Here is a 17,305-nt window from a genome sequence, read left to right on the forward strand (position 1 = left end):
AAGAAAAACTGATGAATGAATGTCATACCAAAAATGGATGTGAATACTGACACATAACTTACTAAAAAGGGTCAGTATTCTGAGCTTAGACATGCAACATCCCCCACCTGGGCCTAGCCTTTTCTTGGGGCCTGGAGGCAATCGGGGCCCGGGATACCGGGTGGCTGGCGGTTGTGGCCTAGGCACGCTAGTGTCACGGTGCTTGGTATGGTGACCGGAGGGCCGTCCTACAGCCTGGCAGGTCTCCAGCGGGTGGTGTGTGCAAGAAATATGGAAGGAGAGGCTGATGTACTGGTTCTCCCTGGGGCAGCCCCTTAGTGTCTGTAATATATGTCCCTGTATGATAGATGGGGGCGCCCTTAATGGTGATACAGCCGTAGCAGGGACCAGACGGAGGCAACGTTGTGCAAAAATAACATACACTTCTTTATTTGAACCAACAGCAGCAGCAGGCAACGCGCCAAATGATTCTGTACAGAGGCTGGATTGTTAGATAGTCCGGATTACTGAAGAGTGGTCATGGAGAATGAACCTCAGGAGTTAGGTCACCAGCCTGGTTGCAGATGCAGGCTGGGATGTAGCTGTGTCCAATACTGGAAGCTGCAGCTTTAATCTTAGGTTAATTGAGTGTCAGCCCTGATGGTGGACTGGCACGGTATCTCTCACTGTGTGTGCTCAGGTAAATGATCTAGATGCTCCTCAGTCAGGAGCTGGATCCCAAGAGCTGCTCATGAGGTGAGAGCTCAGCACTAACTGTCAGCACTCACTAACTGTCACTTCTCATCAGCCCCTGGTCAGGTGGTCTCACTCTCCAATCACACTCCAGTTACAAAGGTGGAACATCATTGGATGACATTAGTAAAACAGGTTAACCCTTGCATATCCAGGCAGTATCTACCGCTGCATATTAACTCTTGGTGTACTGAATGGTACAAGGGGCTTATTCGCAACCACTCCTCTGCCATGCGCATTGGCAGTGGTGTTGCACATATAATAGCCTAACAGGCGTTATATAGCATTGATGAATTATAAGCAACTGAATTAATTTGTTGTTAGCCACCGGAGAAACAGAGGTGTAGCTGAGCAACTCCCTAGTCATCATCTGATAAACAGGATATTAGAGACTCTGACTGGCAAGGGGAGTCAACTAACATTTCAGATAGTACTTGAAAATGGCTACATTGAGCTAGCTGAAACGTTGTATTCCCCACTGGTGAAATAAATCACTGTTTTTTACGTAGTGTGGCTTCCTTGTTTTGAATATTAGATTATCGGGGTCGGGAGTCGGAACCCCTGAAGCTTGCACCCACATGCGGATCTTAATCCAATTTTTTCACTGTGCTGCTTTGCCTTTTCTTCATAACATTTCAGATAGAATATAGCCTCTGGGGCCTGACAAAGAAGGAGTCCTAAATGAGGGATATATAATCTCTGTAGAGAAACGAAATAGAACGGTAGGAGCCACAGGAGGGAGGAAGGCTGTGTCTCTCTTTCAGAGAATGTTTTTGTCTTCAATGACAGGGGCCTACAAGAGTTGAACACTCTCTGAGGAGTGGCAAAGAAAGGACATTTCTTCTAAATATGCAGAAAGTTCAACAGGTGTAAGAGATAATTTAGAAGGATATAATATTATATACTAAGAAGTATATAATATTATATCTTATATATATATATCCATAGAAGCCTTCTTTTTCACCACCAGCAGGTTAGATGAACATGGGTTATGGGCCCCACAAAATTATGACAATTTATCAGGGACTCATTACTTATTTTCTATTCTACTAGTGTAAATCCTGATATTTGTCCTCTGGATACCTGCTCATAACCTAGAACAGATATTCACAATTAAGGTATGTGAATTTAGAGACAGAAGATTCACACAGTGGCTATTGATCTGTGCTGGTCACCAGGCGTCTAGTCGGTATTAGTACCTATTGTACTATCCACTGTGCCTGTAGTTTTAAAAAATGGATAGTCTCAGGGGTCAAGTGAGCTTCATGAAGACATAAAATATGAGGCTGGTAACGTTTAATACCACACTTCTCTTACCAGGAGTCTACAATAAGATAATACACCTCGCCATAAGAACATACTGGAAAAGTTTTAAATGCAGGTAAACCACAGTAACAGAAGACATAAGTAGCTCGCTCACATCATCCCCTACTCCCGTCCTGTAACACACTTAACCATATGCAAGGAACCGTCCCAACAAAGAACGAAACAAACATGCCTGGAAGAAACATACGATAAATGTGGCTAATCATGGCAGCAATTGGAGAAAGAGCCACAGATGGCAATAGCGAGGAGTTTAGGGGGAGCTTCCCTCATGGACACAAAACAGGAGCAGGATCATCAATAATAGTAGAGAACGAGCCAAGCTTCAACCAAACACGTCACTCAGCAGGAACTCCATGTCAAGCAGTAGGATAGCAGGTGTGAATAAGAAGTAAATATGTTATCGTGTAGGAGAGCAATGGTTGCAGGCCAGGAGCAGACACCGTCAATTACCTGCAGCCTGGTAGGGTATGCTATGGAGTAGATTACATTATGTTCTCTAAGCTTCTGTTTGCCTTGTAATAAGGATGCCCTCTTGCTCTGCAGGTCAGTATTAATGTCAGGAAAGAGAAACTGAAGTGTTATAAAACTGTAATTCCAGCCCATCTAGCATACATCAAGGTAGTATTGCAGTCCCTGCAATTAAGCATCCAAACAAGCAGTGGAGGGGCTTTTGCTAGCACCATTTTGGCTCAACATAAGCTGAAGAGTAGGTGGCATATGGCAAAAGTTATTTAAGACATCACTATGATCAGGATTATTGTGCCAAAACCTGTTTCCAGGTTGTCAGCTTTTAGGCTCCAAAAATCTACCTGACCTGATAGCTCTCTCAGTGTATCAGGGCTATCCAGTGTCCATTCATCCAAATCAGAGATACAAGTCTCTGCATGAGATGACCTCCAGAACCTCCATGAGAGTGTAGTCAGGGAGGTTCTGGTCTTCAGGATAACCATCAGAGCTGCTGTACTCAGAGCGAGGCCTAGTGCAGACACAATGCTGAGGCAAATTCCTTCAGCTTTTCAGGGGCAGACAACGCTTTGGAAGGACCCATGCCATGACTGGGAGAGTTTCCCTCAAGTGATCCTGAATAATGTCAGATTCCATAAGTGTGCAGGATTATTAGAATTGGATAACTTTAAGGAGAGCACACATCGGATCAGCAGCTAGCAAAGCCCCAGATTCTCCTCTTTTATAGGACACCAGATATGTGCTTTTGAAGATATAGCTGTTTGAAGTTGGCCACTGTAATGACGTCTATATTCGTGCAATTTGCATGAGGTATAGGCAAGTAGGATGTATATAGTTGTGTGGTTATGGCCATTAAATATGTAAAACAATATACAGAAAGCAAGGAACTGCACTACTGTGACTGCTATTCTTCCATTTGCATCTTGCACATTCTTGTATTTCGTGCCGTACACATCTATATATTAATATTATCTTCCTGAATCAATAACTGTTTTTCTCCTAATGAACTCACCACAGCTTTCATGATGTTCGTGTTACAGATAAATCTGTAAGGCTGTGTGTAACCAAGGTGCAAAAAGAATTACATTTGTACCATGCAGTGTCTGCGATTCTCTGCTATTACTACAGACTCCTGATCTGCTGAACCATTCAGGATGAGAACAGCGGGAGCTCATGGGGACTTCCCATGCTGCCTCATGGAAAAAAACTAATTTATCAACAATTCCTCATCCTGCACAGTTTTATCATTTGCAAGTTTTTAACCCTGTTTTTCTTTTTTCACATGTTCTCAAACTCTTTTCACCCCTTAACATCTTTGGGACTCAGCGCTATTTTGGCCTCTAGGACGCGGCCCCATTTTTCAAATCTGCCCTGTGTCACTATAAGTGGTTATAGCTTTGGAACGCTATAAGATATCCTGGGGGTTTTGAGATTGTTTTCTTGTGACACATTGCACTTCAAATTAATTAAAAAATTTGGATGATTTTACAAAAATGCCACATGAGATGCACTTTTCTGGGACATAACTTTGCGGCATCTATAGCTAATTGAGATTTTATTAACGGCACGATTACGAACATACCAATTTCTATAGATTTTTTTTTTTCCCATTTGGAAAAAATGTTGTTAATTTTAGAAATTTTCAGCTGACAAATTTGGTTAAGCGCTTATTATTTGCAAGAAGCGTTGTTCTTCTTTGGTCTTATTTTGGGTATTTATTTTATTTTGTGCATAACATTTTGTAAATCACTTTTTAGAGCAATTTTTAAAGGGTATTAATTAAAAATTGTTTTTTTTTGGAGTGTTTTTTGGGGTTGTTTTTTACGGGGTTTACCATGCGGGTCCAATAATGATTCTGTTTTATTATACAGATTGTCACAGACGCAGCGATACCAAATATGTGGGGGGTTTGTGTGTTTTATTCACTTTTACTGAATAAAAACTAATTTGGAGAAAATATTTATTTACGGCTGACGAATCTGGTTAAGGGCTTTTTTTTTTGAGAGAAGAGTTACTCTTTTTAGTTTTTAGTGGTCTTATTTTAGAGTGCATACTACAGGGGACTGCCAGGGGGGTGGATGGAGAATACACTTTTTGTTTTTTTCACACACACATTATATAGAGGGCTGGCAGGCTACGTACTACGGGGGCAGGCTACGTACTACGGGGGGGCAGGCAGGCAGGCTACGTACTACGGGGGGCAGGCAGGCAGGCTACGTACTACGGGGGGCAGGCAGGCAGGCTACGTACTACGGGGGGCAGGCAGGCAGGCTACGTACTACGGGGGGCAGGCAGGCAGGCTACGTACTACGGGGGGCAGGCAGGCAGGCTACGTACTACGGGGGGCAGGCAGGCAGGCTACGTACTACGGGGGGCAGGCAGGCAGGCTACGTACTACGGGGGGCAGGCAGGCAGGCTACGTACTACGGGGGGCAGGCAGGCAGGCTACGTACTACGGGGGGCAGGCAGGCAGGCTACGTACTACGGGGGGCAGGCAGGCAGGCTACGTACTACGGGGGGCAGGCAGGCAGGCTACGTACTGCGGGGGGCAGGCAGGCAGGCTACGTACTACGGGGGGCAGGCAGGCAGGCTACGTACTACGGGGGGCAGGCAGGCAGGCTACGTACTACGGGGGGCAGGCAGGCAGGCTACGTACTACGGGGGGCAGGCAGGCTACGTACTACGGGGGGCAGGCAGGCTACGTACTACGGGGGGCAGGCAGGCTACGTACTACGGGGGGCTGGCAGGCTACGTACTACGGGGGGCTGGCAGGCTACGTACTACGGGGGGCTGGCGGGCTACGTACTACGGGGGGCTGGCGGGCTACGTACTACGGGGGGCTGGCGGGCTACGTACTACGGGGGGCTGGCGGGCTACGTACTACGGGGGGCTGGCGGGCTACGTACTACGGGGGGCTGGCGGGCTACGTACTACGGGGGGCTGGCGGGCTACGTACTACGGGGGGCTGGCGGGCTACGTACTACGGGGGGCTGGCGGGCTACGTACTACGGGGGGCTGGCGGGCTACGTACTACGGGGGGCTGGCGGGCTACGTACTACGGGGGGCTGGCGGGCTACGTACTACGGGGGGCTGGCGGGCTACGTACTACGGGGGGCTGGCGGGCTACGTACTACGGGGGGCTGGCGGGCTACGTACTACGGGGGGCTGGCGGGCTACGTACTACGGGGGGCTGGCAGGCTACGTACTACGGGGGGCTGGCAGGCTACGTACTACAGGGGGGCTGGCAGGCTACGTACTACGGGGGGCTGGCAGGCTACGTACTACGGGGGGCTGGCAGGCTACGTACTACGGGGGGCTGGCAGGCTACGTACTACGGGGGGCTGGCAGGCTACGTACTACGGGGGGCTGGCAGGCTACGTACTACAGGGGGGCTGGCAGGCTACGTACTACAGGGGGGCTGGCAGGCTACGTAATACGGGGGGCTGGCAGGCTACGTACTACGGGGGACTGGCAGGCTACGTACTACGGGGGGCTGGCAGGCTATATACTGGGGGGGCTGTGACCAATGCATTTCCCACCCTTGGCTTATACTCGAGTAAATACAGTAATTGTTTTATTTGTATATGTACTTGGTCTGTAAATTGCTATATAAATAAGTATCTTGTGGTTGACTAGTGTTTTGTATGAAAGACTTGATGTATTGAATGTCTGAAAACCTTTAAAGAAATGTGTACAAATCACAAACTGCACCGCCAACACTACCAGGTCTTGTAGTGCACACGCTGCAGTTCTGCCAGTAGACAGGGAGTCCTGTGCACTGTATTCAGTCTATGTGATCTGACAGGATGAGATGGGTAGTCTTTATGTCTGCACTAAAAGTGTACAGAACAAATTGATATGATGTGGATGAAAATCTGCAGCATTAGTCACTTTGCAATACTGATTTCCTGCTTGCACCTTGTGTTAGTGCTGGAATTTCAGGAAGGTCACAGGAGTCACCTCTTGGAATATCGCTTCCATTTCCAGGGGACTTCACTCTCATTACTGTCCCCTGGTCCGAGGAGATAACGTAATGGATTATAGGGGATCCTGTGCCCTGCAACTTTCAGCTGGGCACTGGCCTGAAAAACATAGACGTAACGGATGTTCTGTTTCCCACCCTGGCGCCAAAGGTGTTTTCCAGTTTTCTGGAAAGCTGTTTTTCTGTTGTGATTACCATCCTAGTACATTACATGGAATATGAAATGGTGCATTTAAGACATTCGGTCTTAAGCATCTCTGTAAAAAGTAATGGCTTTTAGACACAAAGTAAAAAATGAAAACACAAAAGTGGAAAAGGGATGTATCCTCTAGGGGGTAAAGGGATTTTCCCTGTGCTGCCACCCCCACAGACCGTGAAAACGAGGGGTCCGACCGCTCGGTGATCTCCGTCAGCTCCATAGAGATTAATGGAGCAGAGCGGTCATGCACGACCGTCGGCTCCATTATTCTGAGGATCGGCGAGGTCCTGGTTTCTGCAATCTGTGGGGGTATCAGCACTGCGACCCCCACAGATCAGCAAGTTAGGCCCTATCCTGTGGATAGGGTCTAACTTGTTTTCTTCAGGAAAAACCCTTTAGGTCACACCCTCTCACTCAGCAGACCACTGCTCATACCAAATAGGAACAAAGTCACTAGTACCATCATACATAACACTGATGACTAGGATGGCTCCAGGTCTCAATACGGTTCCCATGTGGCCTGTATGTCATTGATGGGACATGAGCCCATTCTGTTGCAGTACTGGAGTGGTTTTCTAAACAATTATAAAAACCCCATTTCTGTGGTGCAGAAATAGTCTGACATATGTAATATATATCATTTATCACCCTTGGATGTAGGTTTTACCAGCACATAAAGGTTTTGAGGAGCCAATGTTACACATGGTAGACTCTTGCAGTGTAAAGCAGATGTACCCCATTACAGGGTCTGCTTTATGGTAAGAGGAATCCATTATCCTCCACTGCTTCATCTGTGACCTTGGTTACAGTGTGAGCACATGGCATGAGGTAAGTCAGTCCAGTATTCACAGATATCTCCACACATCATACAAGACCTTATAGAGAATACACCTGTATCTATAGTCTGCGCGCCCACTGCTGCAAGGCATCCTGGGACTTGTAGTTCTCATATACATAGGACACATACAGAGACTGTGTAAACTATAAGCTTCTCTATACGGAGGATATAACCCGCTCTGCGGATGAAAACATCTCTGTAGTTCCTACAATCCCTGCCGCCTATCGCCCCTGTATCCACATCGCTGCAGCTACATGCTCCATTCACATGTCCTACCTCAGGAGCTGCTAGTTCCTAGTTTGTGCCAGGACCTTTGATGATGTCACGAGCACGTGGTCAATCACATGTGTGGGAGGGTCAGGCTTCTGCGTGTTGTTTAAGATACTAAATAGTCATGTTATAAAGTGTAGTGTGTGGTACATGCCGGAGCTCTGCACACACACACACAACTACACACTTCTTTATACACACACAGCCCTGAACTGTTATATATAATATATATATATATATATATATATATATATATATATATATATATATATAGAGCGCTCTATACTGTGCACCTTATAGACACAGCCCTTCACTACTGATAGCTCTATACTGTGCACCTTATAGACATAACCCTGCACTACTGATAGCTCTATACTGTGCACCTTATAGACACAGCCCAGCACTACTGATAGCTCTATACTGTGCACCTTATAGACATAACCCTGCACTACTGATCGCTCTATACTGTGCACCTTATAGACACAGCCCAGCACTACTGATAGCTCTATACTGTGCACCTTATAGACACAGCTCTGCACTACTGATAGCTCTATACTGTGCACCTTATAGACACAGCCCAGCACTACTGATAGCTCTATACTGTGCACCTTATAGACACAGCTCTGCACTACTGATAGCTCTATACTGTGCACCTTATAGACATAACCCTGCACTACTGATCGCTCTATACTGTGCACCTTATAGACACAGCCCAGCACTACTGATAGCTCTATACTGTGCACCTTATAGACACAGCTCTGCACTACTGATAGCTCTATACTGTGCACCTTATAGACATAACCCTGCACTACTGATAGCTCTATACTGTGCACCTTATAGACATAGCCCTGCACTACTGATAGCTCTATACTGTGCACCTTATAGCCTTAACCCTGCACTACTGATCGCTCTATACTGTGCACCTTATAGACACAGCCCTGCACTACTGATAGCGCTATACTGTGCACCTTATAGACACAGCCCTGCACTACTGATAGTTCTATACTGTGCACCTTATAGACACAGCCCTGCACTACTGATAGCTCTATACTGTGTATCTAATAGACAGAGTCCTGCACTACTGATAGATAGCTCTATACTGTGCACCTTATATACACAGCCCTGCACTACTGATAGCTCTACACTGTGCACCTTATAGACACAGCCCTGCACTACTGATAGCTCTATACTGTGCACCTTATAGACACAGCCCTGCACTACTGATAGCTCTATACTGTGCACCTTATAGACACAGCCCAGCACTACTGATAGCTCTATACTGTGCACCTTATAGACACAATCCTGCACTACTGATAGTTCTATACTGTGCACCTTATAGACACAGCTCTGCACTACTGATAGCTCTATACCAGTGATGGCTAACCTATGGCACTGGTGCCGGAGGTGGCACTCAGAGTCCTTTCTGTGGGCACTCAGGCCTTCACCAGATAGGACTCCAGGCATCTTCCTGCAGTCCCAGACAGCCCAGGACTTGCTGTGCACAGAGCTATTTTAAAGTGACAGCTGTACCTGGGACTATTTTCTGCTTTATTGGTGTCCTCAGGGGCTGGTATCAATGAAAACTGTGACAGAGAAGGGAGTATAAATCATAAATTAAATTTCTGTGCTGGCACTTTGCGATAAATAAGCGAGTCTTTGTTGAAGTTTGGGCACTCGATCTCTAAAAGGTTTGCCATCACTGCTCTATACTGTGCACCTTATAGACACAGCCCTGCACTACTGATAGCTCTATACTGTGCACCTTTTAGACACAACCCTGCACTACTGATAGTTCTATACTGTGCACCTTATAGACACAGTCCTGCACTACTGATAGCTCTATAGTGTGCACCTTATAGACACAGCCGTGCACTACTGATAGCTCTATACTGTGCACCTTATAGCCTTAACCCTGCACTACTGATCGCTCTATACTCTGCACCTTATAGACACAGCCCTGCACTACTGATAGCGCTATACTGTGCACCTTATAGACACAGCCCTGCACTACTGATAGTTCTATACTGTGCACCTTATAGACACAACCCTGCACTACTGATAGTTCTATACTGTGCACCTTATAGACACAGCTCTGCACTACTGATAGCTCTATACTGTGCACCTTAGGGCACATTCACATGGCCGTCTGCGGGGACGTACATGCGGCCCCCATAGACGGCAATAGCGGTGCGGCGCAGATGCAGTGCCACACATGTGTGGCACCGATCCGGCCCGCACACCGCAAAAAGATAGAGCATGCTCTATCTTTTGGCGTGTGTGCGGCCGTGCGCCGCTATTCTCTATGGAGGGAGGAGGGGCTGCCTCCTCCTCCTCTCCAGCACACGGCGGTATGCTCGCACGGCGGGCATACCGCTGTGTGAATGTACCCTTATAGACACAGCCCTGCACTACTGATAGCTCTATACTGTGCACCTTATATTCGCTGTGTGAATGTACCCTTATAGACACAGCCCTGCACTACTGATAGCTCTATACTGTGCACCTTATAGACATAACCCTGCACTACTGATCGCTCTATAGTGTGCACCTTATAGACACAGCCCTGCACTACTGATAGCTCTATACTGTGCATCTAATAGACACAGCCCTGCACTACTGATAGCTCTATACTGTGCACCTTATAGACACAGCCCTGCACTACTGATAGCTCTATACTGTGCACCTTATAGACACAGCCCAGCACTACTGATAGCTCTATACTGTGCACCTTATAGACACAATGCTGCACTACTGATAGTTCTATACTGTGCACCTTATAGACACAGCTCTGCACTACTGATAGCTCTATACTGTGCACCTTATAGACACAGCCCTGCACTACTGATAGCTCTATACTGTGCACCTTATAGACACAGTCCTGCACTACTGATAGCTCTATAGTGTGCACCTTATAGACACAGCCGTGCACTACTGATAGCTCTATACTGTGCACCTTATAGACACAGCCCTGCACTACTGATAGCTCTATACTGTGCACCTTATAGACACAGCTCTGCACTACTGATAGCTCTATACTGTGCACCTTAGGGCACATTCACATGGCCGTCTGCGGGGACGTACATGCGGCCGCAAATTTGCGGCCGCATGTACGTCCCCATAGACGGCAATAGCGGTGCGGCGCAGATGCAGTGCCACACATGTGTGGCACCGATCCGGCCCGCACACCGCAAAAAGATAGAGCATGCTCTATCTTTTGGCGTGTGTGCGGCCGTGCGCCGCTATTCTCTATGGAGGGAGGAGGGGCTGCCTCCTCCTCCTCTCCAGCACACGGCGGTATGCTCGCACGGCGGGCATACCGCTGTGTGAATGTACCCTTATAGACACAGCCCTGCACTACTGATAGCTCTATACTGTGCACCTTATAGACACAGCCCTGCACTACTGAAAGCTCTATACTGTGCACCTTATAGACACAGCCCTGCACTACTGAAAGCTCTATACTGTGCACCTTATAGACATAGCCCTGCACTACTGATAGCTCTATACTGTGCACCTTATAGACATAGCCCTGCACTACTGATAGCTCTATACTGTGCACCTTACAGACATAGCCCTGCACTACTGATCGCTCTATACTGTGCACCTTATTGACACAGCCCAGCACTACTGATAGTTCTATACTGTGCATCTAATAGACAGAGTCCTGCACTACTGATAGCTCTATACTGCGCACCTTATAGACACAGTCCTGCACTACTGATAGCTCTATACTGTGCACCTTATAGACACAGCTCTGCACTACTGATAGCTCTATACTGTGCACCTTATAGACACAGCCCTGCACTACTGATCGCTCTATACTGTGCACCTTATAGACACAGCCCTGCACTACTGATAGCTCTATACTGTGCACCTTATAGACACAGTCCTGCACTACTGATAGCTCTATAGTGTGCACCTTATAGACACAGCCGTGCACTACTGATAGCTCTATACTGTGCACCTTATAGACACAGCCCTGCACTACTGATAGTTCTATACTGTGCACCTTATAGACACAGCCCTGCACTACTGATAGCTCTATACTGTGCACCTTATAGACACAACCCTGCACTACTGATAGTTCTATACTGTGCACCTTATAGACACAGCTCTGCACTACTGATAGCTCTATACTGTGCACCTTATAGACACAGCCTTGCACTACTGATAGCTCTATACTGTGCACCTTATAGACACAGCCCTGCACTACTGATAGCTCTATACTGTGCACCTTATAGACATAGCCCTGCACTACTGATAGCTCTATACTGTGCACCTTATAGACATAGCCCTGCACTACTGATAGCTCTATACTGTGCACCTTATAGACACAGCCCTGCACTACTGATAGCTCTATACCAGTGATGGCGAACCTTTTAGAGCCTGAGTGCCCAAACTTCAACCAAAAGCCACTTATTTATTGCAAAGTGCCAACACAGGAATTTAAGCAGTAATTTATTTCTCCTTTTTCTTTAACAACTTTCAATCGTATCAGCCTCCTGAGGACACCCATACAGTTAAAAGGAGGAGAGCAAATTTGTCTATTGTTGCAAGAAGATTCTGCATGAAGATTCTTTGAGTCCTGTCTGGTGAACTTCATTCTGGGGTGATGACCTGGGTGCCCACAGAAATGGCTCCGAGTGCCGCCTCTGGCACTAGCGCCATAGGTTCGCCACCACTGCTCTATACTGTGCACCTTATAGACACAACCCTGCACTACTGATAGTTCTATACTGTGCACCTTATAGACACAGCTCTGCACTACTGATAGCTCTATACTGTGCACCTTATAGACACAGCCCTGCACTACTGATAGCTCTATACTGTGCACCTTATAGACACAGCCCAGCACTACTGATAGCTCTATACTGTGCACCTTATAGACACAACCCTGCACTACTGATAGTTCTATACTGTGCATCTAATAGACAGAGTCCTGCACTACTGATAGATAGCTCTATACTGTGCACCTTATAGACACAGCCCTGCACTACTGATAGCTCTATACTGTGCACCTTATAGACACAGCCCTGCACTACTGATAGCTCTATACTGTGCACCTTATAGACACAGCCCAGCACTACTGATAGCTCTATACTGTGCACCTTATAGACACAACCCTGCACTACTGATAGTTCTATACTGTGCACCTTATAGACACAGCTCTGCACTACTGATAGCTCTATACTGTGCGCCTTATAGACACAACCCTGCACTACTGATAGTTCTATACTGTGCACCTTATAGACACAGCCCTGCACTACTGATAGTTCTATACTGTGCACCTTATAGACACAGTCCTGCACTACTGATAGCTCTATAGTGTGCACCTTATAGACACAGCCGTGCACTACTGATAGCTCTATACTGTGCACCTTATAGACACAGCCCTGCACTACTGATAGTTCTATACTGTGCACCTTATAGACACAGCCCTGCACTACTGATAGCTCTATACCAGTGATGGCGAACCTTTTAGAGCCTGAGTGCCCAAACTTCAACCAAAAGCCACTTATTTATTGCAAAGTGCCAACACAGGAATTTAAGCAGTAATTTATTTCTCCTTTTTCTTTAACAACTTTCAATCGTATCAGCCTCCTGAGGACACCCATACAGTTAAAAGGAGGAGAGCAAATTTGTCTATTGTTGCAAGAAGATTCTGCATGAAGATTCTTTGAGTCCTGTCTGGTGAACTTCATTCTGGGGTGATGACCTGGGTGCCCACAGAAATGGCTCCGAGTGCCGCCTCTGGCACTAGCGCCATAGGTTCGCCACCACTGCTCTATACTGTGCACCTTATAGACACAACCCTGCACTACTGATAGTTCTATACTGTGCACCTTATAGACACAGCTCTGCACTACTGATAGCTCTATACTGTGCACCTTATAGACACAGCCCTGCACTACTGATAGTTCTATACTGTGCACCTTATAGACACAGCTCTGCACTACTGATAGCTCTATACTGTGCACCTTATAGACACAGCCCTGCACTACTGATAGCTCTATACTGTGCACCTTATAGACACAGCCCTGCACTACTGATAGTTCTATACTGTGCACCTTATAGACACAGCCCAGCACTACTGATAGCTCTATACTGTGCACCTTATAGACACAACCCTGCACTACTGATAGTTCTATACTGTGCATCTAATAGACAGAGTCCTGCACTACTGATAGATAGCTCTATACTGTGCACCTTATAGACACAGCCCTGCACTACTGATAGCTCTATACTGTGCACCTTATAGACACAGCCCTGCACTACTGATAGCTCTATACTGTGCACCTTATAGACACAGCCCAGCACTACTGATAGCTCTATACTGTGCACCTTATAGACACAACCCTGCACTACTGATAGTTCTATACTGTGCACCTTATAGACACAGCCCTGCACTACTGATAATTCTATACTGTGCACCTTATAGACACAGTCCTGCACTACTGATAGCTCTATAGTGTGCACCTTATAGACACAGCCGTGCACTACTGATAGCTCTATACTGTGCACCTTATAGACACAGCCCTGCACTACTGATAGTTCTGTACTGTGCACCTTATAGACACAGCCCTGCACTACTGATAGCTCTATACTGTGCACCTTATAGACACAGCTCTGCACTACTGATAGTTCTATACTGTGCACCTTATAGACACAGTCCTGCACTACTGATAGCTCTATACTGTGCACCTTATAGACACAGCCCTGCACTACTGATAGCTCTATACCAGTGATGGCGAACCTTTTAGAGCCTGAGTGCCCAAACTTCAACCAAAAGCCACTTATTTATTGCAAAGTGCCAACACAGGAATTTAAGCAGTAATTTATTTCTCCTTTTTCTTTAACAACTTTCAATCGTATCAGCCTCCTGAGGACACCCATACAGTTAAAAGGAGGAGAGCAAATTTGTCTATTGTTGCAAGAAGATTCTGCATGAAGATTCTTTGAGTCCTGTCTGGTGAACTTCATTCTGGGGTGATGACCTGGGTGCCCACAGAAATAGCTCCGAGTGCCGCCTCTGGCACTAGCGCCATAGGTTCGCCACCACTGCTCTATACTGTGCACCTTATAGACACAACCCTGCACTACTGATAGTTCTATACTGTGCACCTTATAGACACAGCTCTGCACTACTGATAGCTCTATACTGTGCACCTTATAGACACAGCCCTGCACTACTGATAGCTCTATACTGTGCACCTTATAGACACAGCCCTGCACTACTGATAGTTCTATACTGTGCACCTTATAGACACAGTCCTGCACTACTGATAGCTCTATACTGTGCACCTTATAGACACAGCCCAGCACTACTGATAGCTCTATACTGTGCACCTTATAGACACAGCCCTGCACTACTGATAGCTCTATACTGTGCATCTAATAGACACAGTCCTGCACTACTGATAGCTCTATACTGTGCACCTTATAGACACAGTCCTGCACTACTGATAGCTCTATACTGTGCACATTATAGACACAGTCCTGCACTACTGATAGCTCTATACTGTGCACCTTATAGACACAGCCCAGCACTACTGATAGCTCTATACTGTGCACCTTATAGACACAGCCCTGCACTACTGATAGCTCTATACTGTGCATCTAATAGACACAGTCCTGCACTACTGATAGCTCTATACTGTGCACCTTATAGACACAGTCCTGCACTACTGATAGCTCTATACTGTGCACATTATAGACACAGCCCTGCACTACTGATAGCTCTATACTGTGCACCTTATAGACATAACCCTGCACTACTGATAGCGCTATACTGTGCACCTTATAGACATAGCCCTGCACTACTGATAGCTCTATACTGTGCACCTTATAGACACAGCCCTGCACTACTGATAGCTCTATAGTGTGCACCTTATAGACACAGCCGTGCACTACTGATAGCTCTATACTGTGCACCTTATAGACACAGCCCTGAACTACTGATATCTCTATACTGTGCACCTTATAGACATGGCCCCGCGTTACTGATAGCTCTACACTGTGCACCTTATAGACACAGCCCTGCACTACTGATAGCTCTATACTGTGCACCTTATAGACACAGCCCTGCACTACTGATAGTTCTATACTGTGCACCTTATAGACACAGCCCTGCACTACTGATAGCTCTATACTGTGCATCTAATAGACACAGTCCTGCACTACTGATAGCTCTATACTGTGCACCTTATAGACACAGTCCTGCACTACTGATAGCTCTACACTGTGCACCTTATAGACACAGCCCTGCACTACTGATAGCTCTATACTGTGAACCTTATAGACACAGCCCAGCACTACTGATAGCTCTATACTGTGCACCTTATAGACACAGCCCTGCACTACTGATAGCTCTATACTGTGCATCTAATAGACACAGTCCTGCACTACTGATAGCTCTATACTGTGCACCTTATAGACACAGTCCTGCACTACTGATAGCTCTATACTGTGCACCTTATAGACACAGCCCTGCACTACTGATAGCTCTATACTCTGCACATTATAGACACAGTCCTGCACTACTGATAGCTCTATACTGTGCACCTTATAGACACAGCCCTGCACTACTGATAGCTCTATACTGTGCATCTAATAGACACAGTCCTGCACTACTGATAGCTCTATACTGTGCACCTTATAGACACAGCCCTGCACTACTGATAGCTCTATACTGTGCACCTTATAGACACAGCCCTGCACTACTGATAGCTCTATAGTGTGCACCTTATAGACACAGCCGTGCACTACTGATAGCTCTATACTGTGCACCTTATAGACACAGCCCTGAACTACTGATATCTCTATACTGTGCACCTTATAGACATGGCCCCGCGTTACTGATAGCTCTACACTGTGCACCTTATAGACACAGCCCTGCACTACTGATAGCTCTATACTGTGCACATTATAGACACAACCCTGCACTACTGATAGCTCTATACTGTGCAACTTATAGACACAGCCCCACACCACTGATAGCTCTATTATTTGCACCTCATAGACACAGCTCTGCACTGTTATGTATAGCCAGCAGCGTAATTAGGAGAGATTGGGCCCCATGACAAACTTCTGCATGGGGCCCCCCTTCCCCTAGGGCGAATTCACACGAACGTGTGCACGGCGGGCACACGGGACAGGAGAAGGGGGTGAGCCTATCTTCCCCGGGTACGGTGCGGTGCCTCACCGTACGACTCAGTACCCCGCCGTGCAGCCATTGCCGGCCAATGGGAAACATATATACGTCCCCCAATATACATACACATACGTACAGTATATACAGCATAAACACACAGCACATACACTCATGCAGCATATTCATACACTCACAGGGCACACACACACCATATACACAAGACAGCACATACACTCAAACAGCATGACACTCACACAGCACGCACACACACACAAACAACGCGCGCACACACTCACACAGCACGCACACTCAAACAGCATGCACACACAGCACGCATATGCA

At 46.7% G+C, this 17,305-nt stretch overlaps 1 protein-coding gene across 2 annotated transcripts in view; it reads right to left on the bottom strand.

Moving 5' to 3' along the window:
- The window catches only part of LARS2 (leucyl-tRNA synthetase 2, mitochondrial), a 156,096-nt gene extending 148,191 nt beyond the window's left edge, over positions 1-7,905 (bottom strand). The window contains exon 1 of one of the 2 annotated variants that reach the window (XM_072153401.1): positions 7,819-7,905. The gene's annotated coding sequence lies outside the window, so the exon portion shown is untranslated. Of the gene's footprint in view, positions 1-7,595; positions 7,782-7,818 lie in introns of those variants that run through there. The other variant, XM_072153402.1, reaches the window with a different exon arrangement.
- Between the last annotated feature and the right edge of the window lie 9,400 nt (positions 7,906-17,305).

Source organism: Engystomops pustulosus, chromosome 5 (assembly GCF_040894005.1).
Source record: "Engystomops pustulosus chromosome 5, aEngPut4.maternal, whole genome shotgun sequence".
In the NCBI taxonomy this organism is placed as follows: domain Eukaryota; kingdom Metazoa; phylum Chordata; class Amphibia; order Anura; family Leptodactylidae; genus Engystomops; species Engystomops pustulosus.